Source organism: Anoplolepis gracilipes, chromosome 13 (assembly GCF_047496725.1).
Source record: "Anoplolepis gracilipes chromosome 13, ASM4749672v1, whole genome shotgun sequence".
In the NCBI taxonomy this organism is placed as follows: Eukaryota; Metazoa; Arthropoda; class Insecta; order Hymenoptera; family Formicidae; genus Anoplolepis; species Anoplolepis gracilipes.
Genome location: NC_132982.1, coordinates 10,117,966 through 10,137,276, shown reverse-complemented (window position 1 = coordinate 10,137,276; position 19,311 = coordinate 10,117,966). Strand labels below are relative to the sequence as shown.

General features: G+C 31.8%; 1 protein-coding gene across 4 annotated transcripts in view; it reads right to left on the bottom strand.

Moving 5' to 3' along the window:
* Wake (ankyrin repeat and fibronectin type III domain containing protein wide awake) overlaps positions 1 to 19,311 on the bottom strand; it is a 74,692-nt gene that overhangs the window by 43,265 nt on the left and 12,116 nt on the right. The window lies entirely within an intron of this gene.

Here is a 19,311-nt window from a genome sequence, read left to right as displayed (position 1 = left end):
AACACCCAAGTCTCTTTAACTTATGGGACTTGTAAACACACACACACACACACACACACACACACACAAATGGATTTACGATGCTACGAGATGACAATGTAAACAAGAATAATTGCTGATTCTCAAATCCGGCTTAAAGAGAAATGAAATGTATTGGTCCTGCGCGCGTGAAGAAAAGTTACGCTAATTGTAAATTACAAGATTTCTTGTTAGCTACAAAATTTCTACATTTTTTTTTTTTTTTTTTTTTTATTTACCGCAAATTTTCACTGATTGTCGATATAAAACTTGAAGACATCAACCTGTCTCAATGGAATCGTGATACCTCGTGACGATTACCCACCATGCAGTTGATATTGTCGTGTTTTTTTCGACATGACGTGGCACAAAAGTCGAACAATTGCCCAGACTATCCGATCGTGTGCAGCGAGAAGGAACACGAGTCAACAACGAGTTTTCTATAGCGCTCCATGTGCGGTGGCTGAATACTTTTCAATCGACGTGTCGATAGGAGAATGGAAAGCCGTGAGCTTGACACTAGTAAGCGATCGAAAGATTGTATGTGAGAAAACATTTTTTTTTAACCTTGAAAAGAGAGAAAAAGATGTATCTTGTATTTTATAATAATAGATGATATATTTTATGAACCACAAAAAACCATCTGCTTTTAATGATAATTTTCAAGAAAATTATTTAGAAAGATAATATAAAGATGGATCTCTCTTTTTTTCTCAATGCTAATGAAAACACAATTCTGCTTTCGTAATAATTAATGTTGCGAAAACACACGCACGCACGCAAGAGAGAGACATTTTTATATTTCATTATAATTAAACAGATTTAAATATAAATTTATTAAAAAATTTCCCTAATTATTTCAGTGTAATCGAATCTTTTTAAATAGTAAAAAATGGTGTGTTTTTTTTTTCTAAACATTTCTCTCTAATTTCCTTATATTAAAAAAAAAAAAGAAAAGATGATTAGTTTTATATAAATAGTTGACTATGAGAAATTATTTGTAGAATCTCTGATTTTCTGACTTTTGATTATTCTTTGATCTTTGCAACTGTAATTTCTGGATTAGCAAATCTTCTTAAAAGATATGGCATTAGAACTCGTTTACTCTTTCATTTTCTGTGATTGAAAAATCAAACACCTCTGCTACAATAGAAATCTCAAATGTTGATGATAATTAATTCTCTCTAGTCTTACGTGTAATTCGTTTTCCCATTGTTCTACATATTTTATTTAGATTATTTAGATTATTAAGAAGAAACAGGCATTATATTTATTTTTATTAAAAAATACGCACACATGATGGCAATATTAAATTAAACTTTTAAATTATAATTTTTTCGCTTGAGAATATCAAGCTCCAAAGATAATTTTCTTAAAGCTTCGTGTTACCTTGTAAAGTTAGACATACATCTCACAGTTTCCTTAAATTAGAATTATACTGAATTTTGCTGACATGACCCGAATTTGTCACGTATATTATGTGTCACAGGGTCCAACGTAAATTTAAGAAGATGCCGGTATACAAAACTAGAATAACAACCAAGAAAACGTACGTCGACAATGTTTTACATTGATACGATAATTTATCGTGTAACAGGCACTCTGCATTGAAATGCAAATTTACGACATAATCAGTTGCGAAACTGAAATTACTCAAGTTTCGCGATTCTTCCAAATGATTGTCTCACATTTAAGGAGGGAATTCGGTCTAAAGGCCTGATTTTTAGGCTTTTTTTGCAAATTTTTTATAAGGAACGAATAAGATCAATTAAAATAAAAATTTTTCCTATTTGTTAAGCAACTTTTTAAGTGTCTTTTTAAGTAAATTTTTTTTATTAAAAAGTTCCAAGAATTAAGCTGCATATAGCAGTTTTTCTCAACCCATAAAAAATATGCAAAAATAACAAACGGCGTCACTTTGAAAATAAGTCTTAATTTTTCGGCTATATTTTTCGTCTTTAAAGGGCTGTAGAATTTCAAAAAATTAATATTTTTTGATAATTCTACTTCGGGCGATATCCAAACTCATATATTCTAAGAATCTTTTTGAATTTTTTGTTTCTGATAAGCAGAACGGCCCCAATCGTGTGCACCGTGCAACTACTTTTTTTTTTAGAAGAACTGCTATGTGCAGCTTAATTCTTGGAATTTTTCAATAAAAAAAATTTTAAAAGATACTTAAAAAGTTGCTTAACAAATAGGAAAAACTTTTATTTTAATTAATCTTATCCGTTCTTTATAAAAAATTTGCAAAAAAAAAGCCTAAAAATCAGGCCTCTAGACCGAATTCCCCCCTTAAGGGATGTGGCAAAAAAATTTTGAAATCTCTTTTTATAACAATGTAAATATAATTGATACATTTTGTTTGATTATCATCGATCTCTCATTTATATTCTTTTCAAATATATATATATTCAAAATTATGAAAAATTTCTATCACAAACATAAAAGATTTAACGACACAAGCAATGAGAGATTTTGGCTAGTAGCTTTTTTGCGACAAACCGCGAGATTATAATTACAAAGGCAATTTAATTCCGACACGACATATTCGAACGTAGATTGATATATTGCAACTCTGTACTTTTACACATTTAACTTGTTTGTGTTGGCCCAACCGACTCTTATCATCTACAGGTACGTAATACTCCTCATGTAGACTGTAATGAAGAAGCGAATTGTTTGTTTTCATAGTGTTCGCTATGAAATATCGAAGGCCGGCGATCCGATGAGAGAAGGCAAACGAAGAATACGTTGCAAAGTGGAAAATCAATAGCGGCTATTTATATAAGCGGAAAGATTATTGATCGTGTTGGAAAGACAGCCAAACACTATCTCTCATTTATCTTTGATCTTTCATCGACGCGATATTTATCATTCGCGTTGCCTGTAGGCACGCAATTTGATATACAACTGTGATACGTTTTTCATCGAAAAAACTGTCGTGCCCATGAAATTTTAACTTTCTGCCGCAGCATGGAATAAATATGGATTTTTCTATTTCGAAATATTGCTTTTATATCGATGTTTTTTTTTTTTTTTTTTTTTTTTTTTTGAAACCATCATAATATTTATTGTTGGCAATATTATTTATAATTCTCGGAGATGACTCGTGTAAAATGTTTTCTTTTTTTTTTTTTTGCATTTCATATATGTATATAAATCTATAATAAGAATATTATTAAATTCTATAGGTAAACATGCGCATGTCATCACATTTGTCATTTGTGAAATGTGGCCAATAATACAAGGAGACTTTTGATTAACGTCGAGTGTGCACAAAAAGTGAAGCCTTGTACAAATAAACATCCTTTTTTTGCAAGCTTTGCGCTATTGTTAATTAGAAAAATATTTACTCGTCCGAGAAAGACTGACGTAAATATAAAAATATAAAGGAGAAAATTGCGACATATAAAGATATATATGCATATATTTGAGGTACTTTTAATCATAATTTGCATCTTGATTAGAAAACATTTATTTATCATATATATATGATATATACATACACATGCAAAAGGTGAATCTCTTATTTCTGTTTGAAACTTTACACAATTTATATATAAAGACAATTAATGATGTATATTGTATAAAAAAAATTTGATAATTGAATTCATAAAACAGCAAATTTAAAATATAGGCATATGAATATTTTATATTAATTAAGGTCAAAAATAGAAGATAGAAGAGAGGCGGGACGTGACCTCAGTCTCGGGAAGTCTTTAATTGCGCAATTCTGGACGAATATCAAGTGCCAATTATCGGATATTACAAGAACCGCCAGAAGAGTATTACTCACGTGTTCTTCGTTTATTATTTCATAGCAAAACGACGACTAATTATAGAAGATCTATTAATTAGAAACCTAGTAATTAGCAAAAATTAGCGTAATATATATATATATATATATATATATATATATAAAAGAAACATTTAATCTTGCAAATACATTGAATGAATCTATTCTTTGGCTTTAGTCTAAAATGAAAGAAATAAATTGCAAAACGTTGATCTTAAGATTAATTTGTCTTATTTTAGTGGGTTTTTTTTCGCGTTTTTGCTAATGAATTTATGAATTTATAAATTCCTTCTCGATTTGCCACCTTGGATTAAGTTTTCAATTATCAATTTAAAAAAAATAATCATTCGTTTCATCCTACATGTTTTCTCCTTTTTAATCTTTCTAGCAGAGTTAAGTCTTTTTCGTGACCTTAATTTTTTTTTATCGAATCTACCTGTATCTTTAAAAGGCCGCATATCAATATCAATAATTTCTGTTAGCGTTAGAATTTATTCGTCTCAAATTTCAATATTTTTCGAGAGTCATCACGATTGCTACGGGATCGATAACACTCTGAGTGAAGGAGGATTACTTTCAGAAGGGATGTTGGCAGGATAATATTCTAGTGTGCCGGAGCAGTGTATCATGTTAACAGCTTTTGTTCCGTGTGAATGATTGAAAATTCTAATGGTTTTCTTTCATTTCCATTAAATGAGCTATGTCATGGAAAGATGTTATTCTGGTTCATCATGAGAAAATACTTTTTTTTTTTTTTTTTTATGCACATCAACATTGATTATTATAACATGTTCAAAACAGACGTGTAGGGAATTAGGGAACGGATATTTAACCTTATTAGAAATTCGTCAATTTGTTTTTTCACATGTATATGTATATGTATATGTATATGTATATGATATTTGATTGGATGAAAAATTTCAACGGAACACAAATCTCACGATTTTATATTCGTATTTTCGATATTGGCACATTTTAAAATAGCAAAAACAATTGGTTCGCGTGTTTCCGCGATTTCAGGGTACATAAATTTCTTTCTCCCAGTTATATAAAACTTTTTTTGGCACGCTCGCTATTGTATTATCGTGTCCGTGACCTTGGTTGAAAACGGTGCCCTCGTATCTCAACTCGTTTAGCGCCGTAGCATTTTAGAGAGCGAGCCGGCAACTACAGTTTCATGAAAATAGATGCCTCGCAATTTTTTACATTCTTGCCGCGCACACTTTTTCCGTATTATTTGCCCACATTTCACGATTTCCACAGATACGAAATTTCTATTTGCAAAAGTTCAAAAGTTACTAAAGTTGTGAAAGCCGAAAAATCTCGTTACTTTTTCGATTTTATTAGAAATCGAAAAAGACGGTTGAAATTTATTATTTTTAAGATTAAAGCCTCCCTTGTATGAGAAAACTTTTCTAAAAATTTAAATCTCTCGACTTTTAATTATTTGTCTAAATTCTATTAACATCTAAATGTGAGAACAATATAGTTTACTTTGTAACATACATTGTTAAATTACGTAGCAATAATTTTAAAATATTCTGCAAAATAATTATGGATTTTTATTGACTATAAATTGACTAAAAATTGGATTATTATTGGTACAATAATGTCATAAACGTTATTCGTATAGAATAGTATTAAATCCTTTAAAAGGAAAAATTAATGTTGAGACATGCGTAAATAATTATAACGAATAAAAGATGTATTAAAATGTAGTGATTGTATAAATTAATGGTGTATTTATAACTTTGCAATTTCTTTAATAAATTGATGTATATAAATTTTATATCTGTTTTACGGTAACGCGCAAGAAAATACATTTAATAGTAAATTGTAATATTAAAAATAAATGTAGAAATTACAAATTATATTATATGTATATAATAAAATAATATTTTATTATATATAAATATAATTTCGTTTAGAAATATCACTGAGAAAACTGGGTTACCCAAAGTCCGTTGGGTAATAAAATGTCATCGTACTCGAGCTTTTTAAAGGTTCACATCCGACGGAGATTTTCTTATCAAACTGCACGCCTTATCCGTCACATCCGTTTACTTTTTCCGGTGATTTATATGAGATGCTCATGCGCTTGTCAGCAAAACGCAAGGCCAATAATCGCCGTGGTACGATAAATGGAATTTTCAGCGACTTCACATATGGCATTTCGTGGCGAAAACGCGATCGAAGATAATTAAAGCGCCGTCTCGTCGAGCGTAAAACTCGCATACGATCACAAAGCGAATAATGGAGTAACAAGCTGGCAGGAAAGGGGGAAAAATCAATGCCACTTCTGAATCGTGACGTTTGTCGAAAGGTTGGTTGAAAAAATGCGACGAGAAAAATGGAATAACGGATAGACACACATTAGCTAAATCGTTCCGTGTTGTGACTCGCTAAACTCTAAAATACCCAAAACATGAGATTATAATTTTTATCAAAATATAATTTCAAATTAATCAATCACGCATAAGGAAAAATTACACGATTCAAAATGTGTACCTATTGTTTGAAATTTTTTTCAACATGTTCTTATATTATTGTAGAAAAATATTAAAAATAATTTTTGTCTTTCAAAGCATGATAATTGTATATCTGTCGATAAATAAAATGAATGGACATGTAATTTATTAACAAGCAAATGAATTGACGGATGAATGGAGTAAGTAATGGGGAATTCTAGAGATGGTTGCAACTTTATAATATATAGAGATATCTTTAAATATCTGGGAAAATAATTAGTTTTTTATTGTTAACAATATGAAATTAAATAAACATTAATAGGAAAGAAGCATATGAATTTCCGTAGGCGAGATGTACGAAAAATTTAATTAATCACTCGTTAGGTACGTTTCTCTGCAGAATTTCGAGAATAAATGAGCTAAGTGGCAGAGTCAGCTTCTCTAAAGCAACGAAATAAAAATTTAATTTTACCAGTTTATGAGATGAAAGAGAAATTTAATGCGAAAAATCTGTTTTTTTTCATTTTTACGCCCGTTGTGCGTTAACGAATTTTTTGTGGTTACGTAATTCAATTTTCTCTTTACATGCACATAGATGAACTGTACTCGTATGTCCAACTTGATTTGCTTTTATTACCATATATGGAAACCGCACTTTGTATACTTCAGCCATTGTATATTTTCTGTAACGTCAAATATAAAGAACTGTAATTTTTTGGGTAAAGAAGTCTCTTTATACTTTTTTATTTATTTTTTTAGTTATGGAAATAAATTGGGAAATATATTTTTCTCTTTCGCAAAATCGAATTTTTATACAAAAATAAAAATAGAATAAAAAAAATATACTGCTATTTGTTTTTGATATCTTTCGTTAATGTATATTTCATTAATAAATACTCATTTTGAGAATGCAAATCAATAGAGATCGCAAAAATATTCTCACGTATAATATTGAATAATATTTTGAATAAGGAAAAAGGAAAAATTTACATTGCCGATATATATATATATATATATATACACGATATATAGAATATTATATTTATTTTTAGCTTCAATTGTCAATAGCTCGCGGTGTGTGGTCTGCCAGATTTAAAATACCATATGGAAACAATCTTCATTCTTATGTTTGAATTGTACACAAGAGTAAGCAGACAAATATATTTCTAAAACTATTTGCTTTTACGAGTATCCGGAGAATCACGTCTCCTATGTGTTTCTTCCACACTGCACCGGTATAATCTTTAAAGTAAGATATAACTTTATCATGAATTTTGCCTCGAATGCAAATAAGTCCTTTATCTCTCAATGCCTTTTTTAAACTATTTTTGAAGATAACAAAATATATATTTTTAGCAAAAATAATACCCGAGAGAATTAAAGGGAAAGGAAAGGTGAGAGAAAAGAAATAAATAGAGAGAGAGAGAGAGAGAAAACATATTTTGATAATCTTGCATGATATTTTTATACCCACACATTTATGTGCATGCAAATGATTTATTATATTAAATTCGCGAATATAAATAATATATGCAAAATAATTAAACATGATTCGATTTCTTCTTAAAGTAAACAAAAGTTTGAGAGCAAAAGTTGATGTAAATTTATTCTTGTAGTACGAAACGCTTTTACATTGTATCTACTGAATAAGACTCCGTCCTGTCTGTCACGTTGTTTGCAGCTTCAATGATGCAGCACGTGATGGATGTCAGGTATTCACAAACGACGTATACCTATTTGCAGCAGCACGGCTTGCTTCTACAAGCGCTTGTAAATCCGTGTGTTTCGTGTACGTCAGATTTTTCGGTCCCACCGGAAATAGTTTCCTTATGTTGGATGCGATGGGCAAATTTCCAGACAAGTTGCACGATAAGACTTTCTCTCTCACGTTTTCGCTAGACATTATGTTTTTCATTTTTGTGTTTGCAAGTTTCAATTTTCTGACTCTTTCTCGAAATTTTCTGACTTTTTTCGTATCATTTGGGCACCATTTTATTACAAAATTACTTCTCTCTCTCTCTTCTCTTCTCTCTTTAACGAAAATGCATCGTGGAGAGATAGTGCAAAGCGAAGACTGCTCAGCTCTGAGGCGAGCTAGCTACCTCGGGGAAATTGCGAGCACTCAATTAATTTCGCAAGTTAATTCAACACTTCGTATTTTGGCTTATCACCTTTCTCGAAACATTTGGCATACTCGATGAAGAGACTGGATGTATGCATGAATATATAGTGATACTCGACATGCTTTGATGAAAACTTTTAAAGAAATTGTAGATAAATGACAAAAAATTTTCTCCCCCTAGTATGAAAATATTAAACAAATTTTAACGATAAAAAATGATTTTTATCGATTGCATTTTTAGGAACGAATTTTTTTTTTTTTTTTTATCGTTATAGACCATTATATCGCATGCTTAAATTCCCGTATCAAGGGATCGATTAGTTTTGAAAATTCTGCAACGAGAGAAAAAGCCTCGATAAAAGCAAATCATCATGACGTTAAAAATCAAGGAAGAACGTATTAATCTATATATTATACATGTATCATATATAGATTAATACGTTCTTCCTCGACTTTTATATATATATATATATATATATATATATATATACTTGAAAGAAAAAGTGAGATAAAGTAGTAGAGGTAAGTCGAATGCAAATTAGTTGGAAGAACGGCGGACAAAGTTACACGATGATAATAAAAATAAAAATTTTAATTTTGAAGAAAGACGTGCACTTTAACATTCTTCTCACCACGTAATTATCTCTTTCGGTATAAGTTATCTCAAACTAACTTTAAAGGCGAGTCATGGAGTTGGTCTTAAGTCTTAAGCATTGCTTAATCACCACCGCGATAGCTCTAAGGTTCATTCGAAATGTTGAGAGCGGATGAAAATCCTTATTTAACGTTAATTTCAAGGAATTCCTTCGAGCCTCGTAATACCGTGAGACAATTAAACGTTTATTACAGAGTCGACATATTGAAGGGAACTAGAACTTGAAGTAACTATAATATAATACATACGTATACATACACGTTATGTACGTATTCGAGAGAGTGTTTCAACGTTTGCATGAATGATTGCTATAGCAGTTACGGATACAAGCGCAATATTCATTCGCTAGTAACTTTGTATCCAACAAGATTAATTCGAGATCGATGGCGGCTTTCGAACTTTGGCTCTTGATGGAAAGCTTCTCGCAATAATTCCAACTTCCTTCCTTTGTATCTCGGCAATAATACAATTTATACGTCATTTCTCTTTAAGCTTATTTATGGTGAAAGTTAAGCTTATTATTCATTTAATCATATATCGCAAAATTCAATTGATATCTTTTATATTATATATATATATATATATATATATCGTAAATATAATATGGTATATGTGTTGGTCATATTTTTCATTCAGTTTCTTCTTAATCGACCATGAAATAATAGTTGAGAGGGAAATTGATTTCCTTGTAATAAAAACATAATTTTTATTAGATATTTAAATTTGAAAGATTTAAATTTATTACTACCATGGGTTTAGATTCGCGGATGACGCTATAATAGTAATAGCATTTCGCGACTCGAGTAATCGTTCGCGTTTTGATTGTGTACCTTAGCTTTTATCCCATCCTCGGGTACTCATCCCGAGGTAAATTAGATTCGTCTGCTCAAATAGTGAAAAGGAAGCCGTGAGATGGAGAAAGACTATACTTAAAGACGACAGTGGTTCCCCATTTTATAGTTTTACTGTGACTATAGTTACCAATCAGGCGACAGTATGTTTCCTCAGAGAGATCTTAATATCTTTTTACGACGCTACAGAAACTATGTTATGTTTCTACAAAGATATCAGATCATGTAATCCACAACAATTTTTGCATATCTTTCTGCAACTTTATTACAAAATTGAAGAAAAGGGAAAAGGAAGAAAAGCAATGAAATTCTCAACTTTTTCTCGAAATTATCAATTTCTATCGTTTCGTCTATACTGTGTTTAAAAAAGTTTGAAAAATTTTGGATTATTTTGGATTTAATCATACTAAACGCGCAAAGACCCTTTTTCTGCATTATCGGAAAACCTGACGGCAAGTTTGAAAGTTCTTGCCCACACGATGGATACGTAATTTCCTCGATCGCGGATTTTCCTCGACGTCATTAGATGACGGAAACGAATGAAAAGTCTAGCGCTATCTCAGTCTAATGCAAGTTTTACGTTCCAAAAGACGACAGAGAGTTAAAGTTGCAGCGATCGATGTCGAGATACCGTTCTTCCCTTGTGAAAGGGCAAGCAAAGGGGGTAAATATGTATAGAATAAATTATTATTTAGTGTTTTTTTTTTTTTTTTTTTTTTTTTTTTTTTTTTTTTTTTTTATTGCCTACTCTTGCCTACGTTTGAATTTTGATGTGACGCGATTTTTTCTTACACGGTTGTATTGTTATTATGTGTGGGTATGCGTTCTTGCGTGAAATTCGAAATTTCGAAAAGAGATAAGAAATAAGAAACGAACGACATAAGATGTCGCGCCTGGTCTTTTCACATTCCTTCGATGACGTCTCAGTCACATACCCAGCTCACACGCTCGATACACACTTGACAAATGAGGCATCCAACACAGCACAATCTTTTTCCGAGTGGTAAAGCTACGAGCTTTGTGCACACCTTACAGTGACAAATGGTGCCAATAAGGAAACTGTAAGGCGTACTTGTCGCTCGCAGCCCCTACGGTCGCGACCTAGCAAATTGCAATTGTCCGAGTATAGGACACGAACGAATTTTGCGATGGAAAGAAAAAATCGCTCGCGTTAATGGCTACTCGAAAATAATGAACAAAATTATAATATAACATTCTTTGATAGAATTAGTAGTAACAAACAATTACAAATACTTGGTGTCGTAACAATGTTTCGGCGGGAAAACACGTTAATTAAATAATTATATTAAATTTAAATACATTTAAATTTGTTTTAATTAACGCGCCGCAGCGTTAAACTTTTGTTCCTCAATTACCATCTGTGTTCTAGTTACAGTCCAATTATCGCTGTTATGTGTCGCCGATAAAAATCTTGGCGTCTTAAAATATCGCATCGCATCGCGTGCTGTCACGCGAATATAATATTTTTCTTGCTAATAGATTTATTTTTTCATTATCGTATATATCAATCTGTTTTCCTTATTATCGATGCAACCGATTTCTCCATTTCTATTGCGCGAGCTCTATCATGATTCTATTCTCGCTACGCGCGTGTTTCTCATCGCGTGATCTTTTGATCACTTATGATCAAAAGATCACACTTCTTCGATGCTGCTACTCTGTATTCATGGTCGAGGTTTTTTACATGGCGAAGGTGTGGAGAAAATGTTGGCGAAAACATATAATTCGCATTTATTTGCATTCAGATTCTAATAAAAAGAGACGCTGCGAGACTTTTACAAAATTTCTACAAATTTTTGTCGATCAACCGCTCGCCGTAATTTGTAATTTTTAACTGCCAATAATTTGTTATTTCTTTTCTGGAATCCTTTTTTGTTCTGCATCTGAAATATTCATCTAATTGCTCGTTAGGTCATTTATAATTATCATTTATAACAGCGCATTTAGTAATATTGCGCTTTTGTTCACCGACACGAAGGAAAGATAATCAGTCGTAACGTACAATCCAATTCCGTCTGTTCGTATTATTAAAGTGCAACAGTATGCAACAGTATGAAGAAGAAACATTGCAAGAACATTTCGAGGAAAAAGGATTGTACAAAAATAAAAAATAAATAATAATTTGATTAATGTTGCTTAATACTGCTAACTTGTGTGTACGCGAATATTTACCTTTCTAATTTTATATACACGTCAAAACATAATCATATTATATTGTATAAATAAACTGCGTTTGGCGTGAAGAAAAGAGAACAATATCTTTTTCCAAATTTCTTCTTAATACACATTTTATTAATCGACGTATATCTAATTGCAAGAGTCATTATCGAACTTTAGATCACGTAGGTGTGGCAGGTGGAACAATAATTCTTTCTCGTACGGAAATTATGCGGCTCGTGGATTATGAAGACAGGCTGCGCTGACAGCTTATTAAGTCAGTCATTAAGACTAATTAGTGTTATTACTAAAATGTTATAGTTTGCGTTTTTAAATTTCATACGCTAATCTTGACGCAACAATAATATTTAAAACTTACGTTGTACGTTGCTATGTTGTTTTATACAAAGAATCGATAAAAATTGATATGATGGACGATATATTTATTTTGATTTAAGAAAGACATGCTGATCACTGATGGCCAGGATAATATTTTAAAAGTAAATGCAAAATAATAAGTTAAAAATATTTATCTGTTCAAATAGAATTTTTGTGAGAAACATTTTCAATCTTTCGATCGGAGCAAGCGATATTTAAATCCCCTGAGCGACGTTTATTTAACTGGAAGCGCCGTTAAAATTTCACATCGCCCGCGGATCCATTCAATGATAATCCTTTTCCTGAAGGAAATGGAGCACATTGATATGATCAAGAAGGTGAAAATGCTGATGTGGGATACATAAAATATATATCAATTTAAATATGTATCGTATAAATATATAAGACATAATATCGGTTTAAATAAATGTGTATGTACATATGTGTATATACATGTAGGTATATTGTACATACATACATTAAATATATATATATATATATATATATAAAATATTTTAAGCAAAGGATGTGGAGAAATTGTGTCTATTTCCTTCGAAATTGATGCTGTTACAATTTAAGCTCTAGATTTTTGTTTGAAATCATATGATTATTTATGTTACAAAACAAAAATATTCAGAAATAATTACTAAATTAACTAAGGCAGGTTCCTGCAAAATTTTCTTACTCAATATAGAATGAACAAATGTTAAGAGAGAACAAGAATGTTTACAGATTGCAAAAGCCAATAAATAATAAATGAATGAAACCGTGTGCGCATTTAATTATGAATAGAAGAAATTTCATAGCCGTTACATTGTCAAAAGCTGAATAAATATTTCTGAATTATCATGTATAGATGAATATGCAAGCGAGATATATCAGCCGTTTGATTGCAATTTCATATGTATATATACATAGGATAAAGTGATTTTCTTGCGAAAGTAAAAAAAAAAAAAAAAAAAAATACACGTAAACTGATCGCAATTTTACGTTTGCTTTGAAATGAAATTAATGTTTTGTAAATTTTAACGCGCAAATTTCTATACGATTGCATGGTTGAACGAAAAATCGCTCTTTCAAGCTCGCGATTGAATTATAAAAATGCATTCATTGGCACAACATAAAATATAGAATTTATTTGTTAATTATGCAACGATAATTCTTATCTCTCTTAGATTTTTTCACGCGAGAAATTTACACGGGACTTTTCTTTGCCGATCTGATCTGATCTGATTGTCCATTATCTTTCGTCCATAAAACTTGAACAGAGGTCCCTTAAACAGAGGTCAACGATTAAGAATATATCTTGCGGCTAGTTGTAATGGAAACGCAATTGATGGTTACTCTACTACGCTTTGTAGAAATTAACATTTGAGTATATGACAATCTGGCACTTCATGCGTAAATGGCTGTGTGAGCGTATTTATGTGTGCGTTTACGCTCGTTGCTCGATTGTAATGTATTGTACTTTGTATGTAGGTGCTTTGATAATGACGCCACAACCACGATACGATTGATGTAACGCTTAACTGCGCGATATCATAGTGATTTACTGCGGGAATTAATCAACCGCATTACATTAATTTGCATTTCAAGTAGTTACTTAAAATATTACTCACGATAACTTGATATTTATTTCGTCGTACGCGCGACGGAATGTTTTTGACAGAAATTTTTATTTACATAGGGTAAACTCTCGAGTAAGATGGCCATAATTTTTTTTAAATGCAAAAAACATGCTTTTTTATTTTTGTATTTGTAATTTTTTAATAGCGCTTGGCGTATTATCTTCGCTGAAGCTTAAATTACGTAATATTATCGAAATTAAAAGGAAAATATTTCATAGAAATTTTATATCATCAAAATAGCGCAACATAAGCGTTGGCCATCTTACCCAACTTTTAAGGAAAAGATGACCATAATATTTATAAAAAAAAAATGTTGAAAACGAAAATAAAAATTATAGGTCGTGTAACAATTTACATATCTTTATAATATGTCCACAGACGTCGATTACGATAGCTCAACTGCAATTTATTCGACGTTATAACGACGTTTTTAGTGGAGAAATGAAAAACTTGCAGCTAGTTAAAAGTAAAAATATGATATAAAATTCGCAATATCGTTATTTCGAATAATGTATGCACATAAACTACTAAAATAAATATCGATTATCTTTGATAATGACTAAAAAAGCGCACTATGTAGCGATTATTGAAAAAATTACAATCTATGGCCATTATATCCTAGTTTAGCCTACACAAATAAATATTTAATAACTATTAAATAATAGTGCGACAATATTTGCATTAACGATAATCGACATAAAGTTAAGAGAATTTTATATTTCAATCCTCGTCTATCTATTTCTAATTTTAGGAAAATGTTTTGCGATTTCGAAGGCACATTAATTCAAAATGATAAATCATGCTGTCGTGCAATACGGCCTTCTGTTTCCGCAAAACGGATAATTGTACGCAAGAGTAAGTATGTGAATATGTGCGAACGTGTTTGTGGGTGCACTTTGCACACCATCACATTACCGTACAATTTCTAATGGAACCTCCACAAATTACGTGTATATTCAAGTAAATGAGAAATCTCATCGCAAAGATCCAACGACGTGTCGTGCATTACATCCGTGTATTACCAGGCGTGCCGACCTAGAGTTTCCGCAAACGTAACAAATGTATGGGTGTGCACACGCGTGCACACGCAAGCGTATCTCGTCGATGATGTTACGCGCGCGTGAAGTAGCTATCTCGGCGTTTACATCGTATACTATAATGGCATCGGGTCCTTTACACAAATGCAGCAAATCAACCCTGACCTCGATTATCGTTAAACAAAAGACAGCCTATTTGATAAACGAAATGATAAACGAACCAGAGGCAAGCCGAGTTAAAACGTAAAACTGTAGTGTTATTAATATTATATTATATTTTAAAAGAAATGCATAAAAAATATTACAGTACTATATAATAATGGGTGATGCATTGGATAAGACATGTGTATAGATACTCTAGGTATTGTGAAAATGTCAGGAGAAAATGTAAGAGGTAACTGCGCTTTGTAAATGTATAGCCCGATGGTCGTAAAAGTTACTCACAATCAGTTGTGCAAACAAATTGCAGCCAATCGGCGATACATATATAGAAATCAATAAAAGGGTATTCACCAGGCGAAATATAATTTTCCGGGATGCTTTATCACGCATATAGAATCCATCGAGAACACTTGTACTATTGGAAAATGGGAATTAAGTTCTCTTAAGAAAAAAAAAAAATCTTAACGTCGTACAAAAAGTGTAATGGTTTTGAAAAAAGAATGTGAACTAATATACATAATACTATGAAAGTTTCAAAGTGTCTTAGTTTCTCTTACGAGTTGAAAAGAACAACGACAAAAAAAGACAGTAAAAGGAAACACATCGATTATATATATATATATATATATGCGATATTTTCTGGCAAATCTTTTTGAATAATGTAATATAATGATGATGAAATTCCTACATTTCATCATCAATATTACATTACGAGTTATATAAACATACTTTATTTAGATGCTAAATAAAGCAGATTTTTTTTCATAATAAAGATAAATGTGATACATTACATAATATATGCATAGTTTTGTGTTTTTATATATATATATTCTTTGACATTTTACGTCTGACCTAGTCTTCGTTTAGGAGGAAGTATCCATTAGGGAATAAAATGACGGGCACGATGGAGCGAAGAGTGGGTCACGTTGAGTCAAAGCTAAAATGTAGCTATTAATCTTGAAATGTTTGCAAACATTCAGTAACCGATAACGTTATTTATATTGAATTTTTTAACGGAGTTTAACGCTATTTCGCATCACTCCCCCCCCCCCTCCCCTCCCTCCCCTCCCTCCTTCTTTGCCAAGTTAGGTAAGCTTGACGAGAAGCTTTACGAGCGAGCTTCTACGTATACAGTCATGCTGTGTATGTGTGTTCCCTGTAAAAATATTATTTGCATCATTATTACACTCTGCACAATGCGCGCAAAGGTATACAATAAAATTGTTACAGCAAAATTTGTCACAGCAACGTTACACGGTATAAGAGTGTTACTTTGAGAGTGTGAAATAGACAAGGGAACCAAATAAACAAGGAAACGGTATGTATTATATTATCATTGTAAACATGGTGCGTGGAAAACACACTGTTTAGCTGTTTACATAAATGCGCATATTTCTTTCATAGTATAAAGAAAGAAATGCAAAGAAATGTTTATAAATCGCAAATAGCATCGAGTTAGGCAAAGAGAGTGGATATTGGAAGGAAAGATGAATAATCTCGTAGGTGCAACCGAGTGGAAATGGCGCAGCGTTGCGCGAAATGCACTTAATGCACCGCGACGGGTGATGTCCGCATGATTGCTTATTTCTTCGGTAAATAGTTGGTCAATTTGCATACTGCCCTCAGAGTTGGTTTGAATTTATCAAGATAACTTGCCGCTACCTCCGTATTATACCGCGTATAGCAGTATACATGTAGCGGGCGAAGGTAACATAGTTTACCTCGCTCAGGTCCACAAACTTGCAACAATTTACTCGACCTACCAACAGACTAAGATAATCACCAGTGACTTGGATATATTTTGAAATAAGACATGGACGTGATACAACAAAAATTTCATCCAATTTCGAGGATAGAAAAGACACACGTATTATATAATAATATCGTACATGTATTTTTTTATTTCCCTCAATCACGGTTGAATAAAAAAAAAAAACAAAAAAAAAAAATAAAATAAAGAGATCGCTTCATTACACATCTCCTTTTATTACTCCTTTTATTACTCATTTGCTTCATCTATCCGATTTATGTAGACATTCGAGCTTGCGAGCCTCGTATAACGCCAACTATATTACCTTCGATCTATCTGCACCCACGCGATGCTCGGTACGATCTCCTTGAGAAAAATGTGGAGTCTGAGTGAAGCAGCGAAGGAGCGGCTATCCTTTATCTTTACGATCTTCATCGCGTTTCCTTTACTATGCTTTTCGTCATTTTTTCACGTTGGAAATGTCATGTGTGTTTATACTTGTATGTGCATGTTGAAAAAAGAATAGCACGGAAAATGTTATCTTTAAATAATATATATAAGATAATATCGTAATATAGATGCGCGGCGTAATCTCATGTAAGCTATTAATGAAAAGTTGTGCGAATGATGTATGACATATATACATATAATATATAATAGTTTTCTTAAATTCATAAATTGCAATATAATGACAATGATATTAGTATGAATAATGTAAAAATGTTTGATAGTTTTTCGAAATTATTCTGCAGCTTTTATAACATACTTGTCGTCGTTACGAGTATCGATACGATACAAAATGTTTAAACGACACGTTGCAGAATCCATTTTTCACGCCCCAGAGGTAAAATGATCCGAGAAATTCGAGGAGATGCTTCATCACTGTCCGAACGAGGTAAAGAGAACGTATGGTCGGTAACGAAATGAAAAACCTTTTGATCTGCGTGTGAATTGAAACACTTGGCAGCACTTTGAAGTAACCATTATTAGATTATGCCAACTGCTGATATTAGATTTAACTGACTGCTGTTTATTATCGTACCCGAAATTACAAAGCATGATATTATTAATAGATGTATTTGCAGATTTTCCTGAAATGAGCCGCACTCGCGGCACGTCAAAAGTATAAATAGACATCTGTCCGAATGCGTGATACGTTTGAGTTGTAATTTGCTACAATTTTCGCGCGCATACCAAATGTACATATAATTGTGTTTTATTGTTAGTAGTAGTAGTAGTAGTAGTTATCAGAAATTCACGATACCTGGGTCACGAAAATTCCGAATTACCTAATTCCGAATTATTCCTAAAAAAAAAAAAAAAAGAAAATTATCTCGAAACTAAAATTAATTATTCGGCAATCTCTCCTTTATTAATCACATTGCCAAAGTTTTTATCCGTCTTGCTGTGAGATTCATGTAATAATGAAGAAGAGAGAATTATTGAAATAATTTCGTTGCAATATAAACATACGCGACGATAATTTCCATGTATAATATATGTGAGTTTCGCGATTTCATGAATGAGATAAATATAAAACCTTCGATCGATGTTGTTTAATTAAATAAATATGGTCGAGAATGAGCGCTGGATTAAACGGAAGACGAGATGCTCTCTGAATCTTAACGCGTGTATTTATATTCGAGTAGCCGCTTTATGAATATTCAAAAGCTGTCAAAGAATATTAATGTCACAGACGAAATAAAGCTGGCATTTTCTCGTAACATAAATAAATAAATTGTTGATTAATTTCGTGATTAAATGTCTGAGCAATGTTCAATGCTTTTCAAAGGTTACGTAGGATGACGGAGCTTTGTTGCGATAAGTTAGAGTCGGGTCAATCTGTTGTCGATTGACGTGCATTCAATAGCGGGAAAAATTACTTACCAATCTCGAGTGTGTAAAATAAAGTTTAACTGATATAGAAAGCCATTCGGAGAATATATCTATATATACAGAGTGTTGAGAAATCATGCGGTCATTTTGAAGCGTGTTAATGATTTATCCACAGAAATCAAGTTTTTTTTTTTCTGCTTACAATTAGAATTATTTAGTAATATATTATCAGCAAGTGATAAGCTCTCTTGCGCGCGATATAAAAATTCCTTTTCCTATAAATTGATATATTGATTGATATATCACCAGCGTTATCCTCCTCCCTGTGACAATGAAATGCAAAGCTTAATCAATCTATAAATTCTATTTGATGCCTCGTAGGTTATGCATAATACAGATTATGCATAATACAATTTTGCATTAAAGATG